This window comes from Papio anubis, chromosome 4 (genome assembly GCF_008728515.1).
Source record: "Papio anubis isolate 15944 chromosome 4, Panubis1.0, whole genome shotgun sequence".
Lineage (NCBI taxonomy): Eukaryota > Metazoa > Chordata > Mammalia > Primates > Cercopithecidae > Papio > Papio anubis.
Genome location: NC_044979.1, coordinates 86,256,154 through 86,267,885, shown reverse-complemented (window position 1 = coordinate 86,267,885; position 11,732 = coordinate 86,256,154).

Genomic DNA, 11,732 nt, shown 5'->3' with positions numbered 1-11,732 from the left:
ACAATACTATTTCTTTATTTTATTGGTTTTATTGAGTTAAAGCACTTAGACAATTCTTTCTAATTTCATTAAATACCAGTTTCTTGTAATTCCCAATTATAAATGAGAATATTCATGCTACTAACTTCTGTCCCTCTTTCCTCCATCTCCTAACTTTGTTCATTTGTACCTTTACTTTTGCATTTTCAAAATTGGTAAGATTTACATGCTGTGCTAGAATCTTAAGCACAGAATGCTTTAAATTTTGTCTCCTATATTAATAGTATAATCTTAAATTTTTAAAAATTATTATAAATAATAATTATACAAAACCAAAAATTGTGCTGGAAATATATTCTCTCACTTAATTCTAAAAGGGTCAAATGTCATAACGTATGTGGTACTTGTAAGAAAAAAGAATTTTAGAACAGTCTCAAATGGATTTTCTTTCTCAATGCTATCTAACTCAATGCTTCATTTTTTTAGTTCATTATGTTTTTGTAATTTTTTTCATTTCTTTCTGAAACATTTCCAGTTTCTGTTTCCTCTTTACATTTCTATCTCCTGTTGAGAGACAAAAGATATATTTTTGCTCTATTATTTTCTTTCATCTGTTTATTCATTTTCTTTCTAGTTGCATATTTATATGTTTACTTTAAAATAACTTCTAGGAATACAGAATTAAAATAATTATAATTATTTGTTTATGACATTGCCATCAATGATCCATACATTAATATATTATTAATATAATGAACTCTCACAACAATAACCAAGGATTAGAAAACTAATATCAGTTTTGTTTGAGTTTTATAAAAAGGGTATCACACAGTTTGTAATCTTTTGAGACTATTTTTCTTATGTTTCTAACATTCATTCAGTGTTGTCACATGTGGCTTTGATTAACTGATTTTTACTATAGTATAATTCTCCCTTGAGAGAATATACTATAACTTGTCATCCTGGTGATATACATTTAATAGTTTCATTATTTAACATTACAAAGAGTGCTAAAATGAATACTGTTAAACATGTTTTATGATTCATATATGTAAGAGTTAACTTGAATATGCTCATATGGTAAAATTATTGGCTATGGAATATATGGTTATCCAATTTCAAAAGTTAATACAAAAATGTTTTATAATGTGTTGCAACTGGAAGATACTTCCATTAGTAATGCACAAAATATTGCATTTAGCCACGTATTCTCCAATGCTTGGTATTCAATGATTTCTTCATTTATTTTCCTTTAAATTGGCTCAAAATGCAATCACATTAAGGGGTTGACTTGCTTTCACCTGATTTTTTTTTTGCCACTGGTTTAAAAACTGGTTTTGTTGAAGTATAAGTGCATGGAATATAGTCATCAAGGTTAAAAAGCATGAATTAATGAGTTTGAAAATGTGTATAGTCATATAATCACCACTGCATCAAGATATAGATAATTTCCATCTCCAACAATTCCATTCTCTCATGCTGCTTTGTCATCAACCCTTTCTGCAATCCAACCCCAGGGAAAATGCTGATCTTCTTCTGTCACTACACTTTTATCTTTTTTAAAATTTCATGTAAATGGTATCGTGAAGTATGTAGCCTTCTATGCCTGCTTGTTTCACTTATAATGCTTTTGAGATTCAACCACATTGCTGTTCATATTAGTAGTTCATTCCATCTTGTTGCTATATAGCATTCCACTGTATAGATAAAACATAATTTATTACACATTAAATGAAGAGTGGACATTTGAGTTGTTTCCCATTTTTGGCTCCTGTAAGTAAAGCTTCTATAAACATTGGCTTACGAATCTTTGGTAGGGATGTATGTTTTCATTTTTCTTGGGTAAATATGAAGTGAGATTTCTGGGTGATTTGTTTAACTTTATCAGAAAGTACCAGAATGTTTTCCAAAGTGGTTGTACCATTTCACATTTCCATTAGAAATGTATGAGAGTCCCAGCTGCTTTACATCCTCATTAATTTTTTGTATGGTCAATCTTTATAATTTTAGCTATTCTGGAAGGTGATAGTGATATCTCATTTTGTGTGTGTGTGTGTAACATGTCCAGATAGTTTTTCTTATTTTCTATCATGTTGCTTATATTCTGTATATATTCTGCATACAAGTATTTTACTAATTATATGTTTTACAAAATTTTTTTTCCTAGTCTATGGCTTGCCTTTTATTTTTTTTGACAATGTCTAGTGACAAATATATATTTTAAAATTCAATTATCAATTAATTTTTCTTTTACTGTTTCTACTTTTTCTGCCCTAAGGAATCTTTCCCTGCCCACAGCTTGTGGAGGTCTTTCCCCATATTTTCTTTAGAAGTTTTATATTTAACTTTTATTTTGAAAATGTTTTTCAAAATAAATTTTGTATATGGCATAGGATAAGGGTTATGGTGAATTTTTCCCTTATATTCAATTGTTCAGCATACTTTGTTAGAGAGACTACTGATATGGTTAAGCTTTGTGTTCCCCCTCAAATCTCATCTTCAATTGTAATCCCCATAATCACCATGTGTCAAGGGAGAGATCAGGTGGAGGGAATTGAATCATGGCTGCAGTTTCCCCCACGATGTTCTTGCGATAGTGAGTGAGTGCTCACAACATCTGATGGTTTTATAAGGGGCTGTTTTCCCTTTGCACAGCACTTCTGCCACCTTATGAAGAAGGTGCCTTGCTTCCCCTTCGCCTTCCACCATCACTGTAAGTTTCCTGAGGCCTCCCTAGCCATGCTGAACTATGAGTTATTTAAACCTTTTTCCTTTACAAATTACCCTTTATAAATTACTCAGGCAGTTCTTTATCGCAGCATGAAAATGTACTAATACAACTATTGTTAAACTAAATTTGACCTGAGAAAGGCTTCTTAACTTGCATAGTTCAGTTTTCATGAATTGCAACCTAACTTAGCACATAGATAAATTGAAAACCCAACTTAGGAGTATGTGTCTGTAAAAATAAGTGAGGCTCAGTCAACCACAGCAGCTGTGCTTCAGCCAATCACAGACAACCAACTGTTCAAACTGTTCAAATAAAGCAACTGCTGAGCTGTAACCAAATCAGCAGTTTCTGTATCTCACTTCTATTTTCTGTATATCGCTTTCCTTTTTCTGCTCAGAAATATTATCCAACCATGCAGCAGCCCCAGTTTCTCTAAGCATCTTCTGGTTCTGAGAGTTGCCTGGTTTGCAAATCATTTTTTTTTTCTCAGTTAGACTCTGTTAAATTTAATTTGTCAAAAGTTTTTGTTTTAATACTACCCTTTTCCTATTGCATTCTCTTGGATTCTCTGGTTTCTCTTCAGCGCATATAAACCTTTCACCTTTTAGTTTCGCATTATCTTGGTATATTTGTTAAAAATTAACCACATGTGTAGGGGTCCATTTCTAGACTCTTCTCTTCCATTGATCTTATACCAATAGTGTGTTGTCTTGGTTATTGTAGCATTAAAACAAGTCTAGAAATCATGTAGTATAAGTCATTCAAACTTGTTCTTCATTTTCAAAGGTTTATTACTGTATTTGCGTATAAATCTCAAAATCAACTTATTAATTTTTACTTTAAAAAGCCCATCAAAATTCAAGTTGAGTTGAATTTAAAAATCAAACTGACAGAACTGACATTTTAACAATACTGAGTGTTCTGACTCATGCAATAGTATATCTTTTCATGTATTTAGTGCTTTATTTCTTATGCATTCTGTAATTTTCAATGTAGAGGTCTTAAACATAATTTAAAAAATTTATCTCTAAGTATTCCACTTTATTGGTCATGTAATAAATGGTATTATTTTTAAAACTTTTAATCTAATTATTTGTCATTCACTTATAGAAACACCATAGATTTGTGTATATTGACCTTATGTGGTGTAGTCTTCCTATTTTACTTAGTAGTTCTGGTAGTTGTTTTTTTGAGGTGGGGGAGTAGATTCCATAGGATTTTCTATGTAGATGCCCAGATGATGGGCAAATACAGACAGATTTACTTTCTCCTTTTCAATGTGTATACATTTTTAATGCATATATGTCTATATACATCTATGTGTTATTGTACCGGCTGGAGCTTCCAGTACAATGTTAAACAAAATTTGTTTGAGGGAATATCTTTGCCTTTTTTTCAGTTATAATGGGTAGGTATTAGTCTTTCATTAAGTATGATTTTGGTTGAATTAAGTATGATTTTTGATTGATTTTTGCATGTAGGTTAGACATATATGCTTTTTATCAGGACAATGAGGTTTCCCTCTAAGTTAGTTGAGAGTTTTGTTTCTTTTTTTTTTTTTTTTTTTGCCATGAATTGTTGTTACATTTATCAGATACTTTGCATCATCAATTAGTGATGAAATTATCAATTAACATAATCTTTTTGGTTTTATATAATGTAAAAAATACATATATATATAAAAAACCTTTATATATAAATCTTTGAAAGTTGTTCTCTATACCCCATGTATTAGTATTTTTTTTTGAACTATATAAAACACTAATCTCATATTTGTGTGAACGCCAGAGATTGTTTAGCCTAAAGGTTTCCTGATTTTTATTTCTACTATCTCAGGCAATTTTCTCTCACATATGTGCAGATCAGTATTCCAACAAATACTTCCTCTCTGGAGCCTTTTCTATATGCAGCTCCCTCCTATTTAGCAGTCGTACAATAAATGCTAGCTGTTTTAACCTCTCCAAATTTCAGTCTCTCTGTATTCAACTCGTTCACACCACTGGGCTCTGCGTGGTTCCCCTGCCTGGGTTGACAATCAGAACTCTCCTCATTACTTCTGCTTTTCTGTAGGATCAAAATTCTGGTGTATAATATCTGAAAACTATAATTTCATATATTTTGTCAATTTTCTGTTTCTTTAAGGCAGAAAGATAAAGCTGGTTGCTGATATTTTAATTTGACCAGAAGCAAAAGTTAGCCACTGAGTTATTCATTTTTTTATTACTAAAAAAGTTAATTTAATTTTTTTTTTTTTTTTTTTTGAGTTGGAGTCTCGCTCTGTCACCCAGGCTGGAGTGCGATCTCGGCTCACTGCAAGCTCCGCCTCCCGGGTTCACACCATTCTCCTGCCTCAGCCTCTGGAGTAGCTGGGACTACAGGCGCCCGCCACCGCACCCGGCTAATTTTTTTTTTTTTTTTTTTTAATTTTTTGTAGAAACGGGGTTTCACTGTGTTAGCCAGGATGGTCTCAATCTCCTGACCTCGTAATCTGCCCACCTCTGCCTCCCAAAGTGCTGGGATTACAGGCGTGAGCCACCACGCCTGGCCAAAAAAGTTAAATTTGATTATTTTCCAATCTGAGTTATTTTAGAGCTTTTTGCTCTGTACTCACATATCTAATTCTTTCTTTGAATTTTGATTTATCCAGGCCAATATAAATATATTGGCTAGAAAAAATATATTAATTTTTAACGAGTTACTTGACACACAGAGAATCTGGCTCTGCTGTGTTTATTTTTTTGTACACCTTCATGGTGCTTGACTTCTTACATGTTTTGTAATTTTGTTGATGAGTTCATATTTCTTGGAAACGTGTCTATTATTTCCTTAAGGTATTGGTTTACCACTGGTGTCCCCAACAAGGATATTAAGTTTTTTTCTGTCAGAGCCTAGAGTTACTACTAATCTGGGACCACTTCAAAATAAATTTATGGCTTAACATATTCAGATATTCCAGGTAGTATAGCATTGGTTTGCAAAACTCATTGAGAACCCACATGTATTTACAAATGCTTAGGAGAGTTACATTTCCCCCCCACTACCAGCACTAAGTTTCGAGATGAGCAATTTATTCTTTTTATCATTAGCAGCAGAGGTGTGCGTAGGGGCGGGATGAGAATGGGGAATTATAGGGAGATTATAGGGAACAGAGTTTACATGTATTCCAACCAAGACTATGTTAACCACATCCTCTTCAGTTTATGCAGAAAAATTATCGGTAGGGTTGGATTAGTTATAGGGCTTATCTCATACTTCTTGTGACCTGTGTATCCTTGACAGGCAGTCAAGGTTACCTAGGTTTGGAAAATATTCTGAAGGTGAAAACAGTTTTATTGCTTAGTTCTTGTCATTTACTTTCTGCCTTCAAATAACTCTTACCTTTTTATAGCACATTCACAAATTTAAACTGATGCTATGCATGTTGTGTCCAGCAATTTTAGTTATTTTCAGGGCAGATTATGTTAGGCTGCCACACTGCCAGAAAAAGAATTCTCCTCATCTATTTTTTTTTGTTGTTGTTGTTCTTAAGTTCTCTAGTATGCTACTCATTCTTCTGTTTCTTCTACGATAATGAGTGCATTCTTTAATTTTATTGTTACTGTCATTTTACGTGAACTGCCATAGGAAAGGAAGACAAATATAGTCAAATTCAAGTTATAAATTATGAGAAGTCTTCTAAATTACTTCCTTTAAAATGCTAATTTTCAAAATAGAAGACAGCAGGAAGTTAAAAAAATAAATATCTGATATTCTTTATTTTTTATTTTGAAAGACTGGTAGTAGATTAGTGAAAAAAGATTTTATACTGAACTGGATATATCAAAGTTTAGACAATCACAATTAACATGCTAATATGATAAGATATTATATACAATTATATGTCTAATTTGCTCTTGCAATAAATTCAATCTTTTTGAGCATGTACTGTATGCTATATGCCCAGTAAAAATATTCACAGAAACAATTAGGATATTTTCCTTAGAGTTGTGCTAAAGAAATAAGAATATTCTTCTATTTTTGAATATTGTGCATATTTTAAATATTATTTGAGGCTGGTTATATAAATGTAGATTTTACAAATGTGTTAAGTCAAAATATCTGGATATAATATAAAACCTTTTTTTTTTTTTCTATTCTTTTAAAAGCTAGTATGGCAGAGATTTCCGGCCTCTGATCAGAACACATATATTAACATTTCATAAAGAAAGGGAAATTTGGATCAAATTTATGATATGCCAAATAGTAAAATAAATATACACTAGATAAGAATATTTCTGTGGTTTGGCCCACACAGACTCATTCCCTGGCCAGCTGACAACTACTCTCTTGGGGACTGTGAACATCAAAAAAATTTTTCTTTGGCGCTGTCTGCTCTAGAATGGGCTTAGCTAGGGCTGTTTAGTGTAGCAGCTGCCAGGGTTGGTAACCTTCAGTAGATAAGACTAGATGGAGAAATTAGAAGGTATTTCTTTTGGATTGATGTAAATCTGAGTTTGGCAAACTTTTTCTCAGATTCTAAGATTGGGGGAGCCTGAGCTGTGTCAGTTCCACAGAAAACTGATCCGTGTCAGTTCCATGGATCTTTGTATTTAAATCTGCATCACTGTTAAGAGGACATGTATTGTGTTAGAAAGACAAGGAAGAAATATCTTCAATAAGATATTCCTTTGTTAAATTAATACCACAATAACTCTGATATAACTCAAAACTAAATTTCAGTAGACTTGATTCTTACTGTTGAAATTAAAAGGCATTTCAAATTATGAAAGAGCTTGAAAATCAAACTGGCTAATCTCTGGATATGTATTATTATCTATCCCAGTTGTGGGTTATCTTAATTACTGGAATAAAGTTCCTTTGGAAAGTTTTTATAAACCAGTGGATAGTAGTACAAACCCATAAACAGAAATAAATGTTCATGTCTCTTCTATTTGAGTGCTGTTTTCAAATTATCAACACAAAGCTGAGATTTTTGTAGTTGAGGTTTGAGGATTCTACCGCAACCAAAGGTTATTGTGCTGGCATTGTTCAATCAATATGGAGTCTTGTCAAAAGTTTATTGGTTATGTCTCATAGAAATACTTTGTATATTTAGTAGGACATAGAAGACAAATTTGTACTTTGCTCCATTTCCTTATTATTTTTTGACTATTAGAATCAGTACCAGGCTACAACTCACAGTTTAACAGTGATTTAGGTAAACAATATGAAAATGTTATGTTTGTGGTATTACTATGCTAAAGCACAGACTACATTATGGAATGATATATTTCCTCATCACTTTGAATGCAGATACACATTAGCTGCCTTTTTTTTTTTTTAAATCTTTTTAATGGACAGAAGTTGGCTTTATTTTCTCATGGAATTACACCCTTAAGCACATCCAATTTAAGACATGAACCAAGGAAGGTAGAGTTCCACTGTTAAAAAAATTTTATTAGCATAAAAGAGTAGATCCTTTTATTTTACTCCAAACCCATGTTCAAAATAATCACAATTATAGTGTTGCAATATACCACATTGCAATTAACATAACCAAAAACTTAATGAATTCAAGTTTAAGAATGGTCTTAATTTTTCTCTGCATTATAGCAGGCTCAAGGATATCCTTGGAGTACTGTCACTCTTATTTTTACTCCTAAAAGCTTTCTGACAAGAGAAAGTTCACGTTGATTTAAACAAAATATTCAGTGAATTGTGTTTGATCTTAGTATGCCCATGGAAATGTTTTTTTTCTAAATTATTTTACAGAATCCTATATTCTCAATATTGTACCACTGATTATGTTTGACTTTAATTTTAATTTTTGTTTGTCTCTCAAGAGATTATAAGTTTCATGAAGGTACATACCATATATCATATTCCACTGTTTATTACAGTGGCTTTCTCGGAACAAACTCTCAAAATACATATTTATTGAATGGATAACTGAATGAGCAAATTACTTCTTGGTTTGAGAGAAAGTTTAACTTTTTTGCTCTAATGTATAAAAACTCAGAATACTCCTCTCCCACAAAGATGTCCAAGAAAAACAAACAGAAAAAAAAATGAAGGAAAAATACAGGGATACATGATTTTTAAGCCTATCTACTTACACCCTCACCTGCAATTTTGTTTTTATTTATTTAGGCTGTGAGTGTGCTTATTCAACCTTAATTTGTAGTTGTGCTAAGCTGATTATCATAGCTACAGATAGAGCTAAAATTGAGTAGGAAATTGAGAACAGAACAGAGAAACCAAATTTTTTTGCCACCAATTTTCAGCCTTTGCTAACCTTATGGACTATTTCCCAATACTGTGCTAATATAAGTTTCCTTAAAAATAGCTTATGAGATAGGGGAACAAAGAATACAAGCCAATTGTCCTCTAAATTTCGGAGCAACAATCTTCTGATCCAAGCAGAGGTTGTTATGACATCCTGTACCTGGCTTTGTAACATTTCCTAAGGTAAACACATAATTCAGGCACAGGATACCTCTGGAAATATTTGTCAGTTGTTCAGCTTTTAAAAATGTCTTTGTATTAAATTTGCAATGAATGGCATTGAATATTATAGTTTTGGTAAATGGCCTAATTGTTGACAGTAACGTAATGTAATTTGCTTATTTCAAAAGGACATTTTTCTATACCCTAGTACCTTCTTAAGCTTTCACCAATAATAATTCAATTTGGAGACATTTATTGAATGTCTCCATTCAGTGGGAGAGAACTCTTTTTTATGGGTCACTTCATTCTTAGTTGATGGGGCAAAAGTACCCATTTCCCAAGTTACAATAGAAGGAAAGTATAGGAGAGTGGGTGAAGAACTGGACTAGGAAGCTGAATCCTGGATTCTAGGCTTAGCTCCTTCCCTTACTGTAAATGAACCTAAGTTATATAAATAGCTGAACTTATCCTCAGTCTCCAAATTTATATTTGTAACACTCCCTACCTGACCTACCTCATCAAAAACAAGATAAGAAACATGAAATCTCATTATACTCTAAGATGCCATACACATTTAAGATATTACACTTATAGATCCATATTAGTGTCAAAAAACTGAAGAATGCTGTCATCTAGAAATGAGATTTGAAAGGTTAATAGATATGAAAATAAAAAGGAAAACAGAAGGGTGGTTGCAAGGTGGAACTCTACCTTAAGATAGCAGATTTAGAAGTCCTAACCTGAAAATCTGCCTCTGGGAAGATAAAAAGATGAGAATGCAAGAAACACCTAAGACTTTTGTTCCTATGGCCAAGAACTATGACATATTTCTTAAACTGTTGTTGTTTAAGATTGCCAGTGAGTGACATGTAGCATCAGGAAGATCTATCCTAAAATGTTTTGTTGGCTGAATTTTCTGGGATGGTGATTAATCAAAAATATTTTTCCTTGTGCCTTTGAATGACATGCTTTTTCTGAGCCAAAGAATGGTTTAGATGGAAAACCAAATCATATGAAACATCTCAGGTTTTTGCTCATCATGGCAACTTGTTTTCTCACATGGGAGGTAACTCCCTCAAAGAAATAATGCCTGACAGTTCAGCAATTGAATTGAACTAAGGCTTCTGAAATGAAATAATGCAATTGGCAGGGAGAAATTGCTGAAAAAAGTATAGGTTTTTAATAAGTTCTGTTAACTAAGAAAACATAGGGAAAATCTCTTAAAAATTCACTCTGTTTTAAAGAGGCATTTTGACAATATGTTTTGAACTTTATGATGTTAAAGATTATGTATACCTTATCTTAAGTAACGATGTAGCCTCATTTTAGAATAAATCAGATGATAGCCTCCTTTTCTATTTCCTTTCCTTTTTCTTTGCATGGAGAAAGGAAATAAGAATTACTAAAAGCAAAGGGTAGCTTTCATTTATTCTCTTATATATAAGGCTATGGTTTAAAAGTAGAAACAAAACCAAAAACTCCAGACTGATAGGTCCTCGGGTTCAGTGGTATAACTTTTGAAGTGATTTTTGTATTGACAACCGCCTATCCTTTTCTTAGAACTATGCCCTAGACATCTCCTTGAGTTTCAAAAAAGTGGCTAATATACCCAAAGAATAAAGAATCCTCAAGTCTTCCTTGTTAAAATTCCTACTTTTCTACTCCTCTGCTAGTGAAGCTGTTTGGAGAGGTCTCAGTGAATAGTGAATAAGTGTTGACTACCTTCGTATGTTTTAGTAGCCCACAAAATTTAAAACTTTCTCAAACCCATATCGAACAATTAGACTTTGCCCATTCTGTGGCCATTGAAAGATGATCACTTGCTCTGATGAATTAAAAATTTTTAAGTAGGTCAAAGATCTTGTTTTTTTGTTTTGTTTTCTGTATTTCTGAGGTAGCTGCCTAATGTAATGAGAATAAACCTCAGAAGAATAATATTTATTTTGATTAGCATTGTGCTATTTGAGTTGTGAAATAACATTCTCTTGGTCAAACAATGACAAAACTGTTTTTTAAAGACAAAAATGAAGAATGTTAATATATGAGTCTGGGTTGTAAAGTATGACAAGCTTAGATGATTTCTGCATGGATAGGTTTTTATATGTGAAAAGTTGTAATTGGCTAATGATGTCAATTATGTTATTTTTATATTGCTATTATTTCTGTCAATCAATAAAAAGTATAGAGATGGCAGTTGTTGGTATCTGTTGAATAGCACAAGAGTGTCAGGAACTCAGGGATGGATCTCTTAGCCTTTTACTCATGATCTTTGAAAGGCTGTTGGACCTCAAGATATTACCACCATGTTTTGCAAAAGAAAAAAATGAGAAGGGTAAAGAGGGATCCGTTAGCTGAATAAACTTTTCCAAAAGTGTCACCTAACATCTTGTTTATAAGATATATCTTATAGGCCGGACGTGGTGGCTCACACCTGTAATCCCAGCACTTTGGAGGCCGAGGCGGGCGGATCATGAGGTCAGGAAATCGAGACCATCCTGGCTAACACGGTGAAACCCCATTTCTACAAAAAATACAAAAAAAATTAGCCAGGCATGGTGGCAGGCGCCTGTAGTCTCAGGTACTTGAGAGGCTGAGG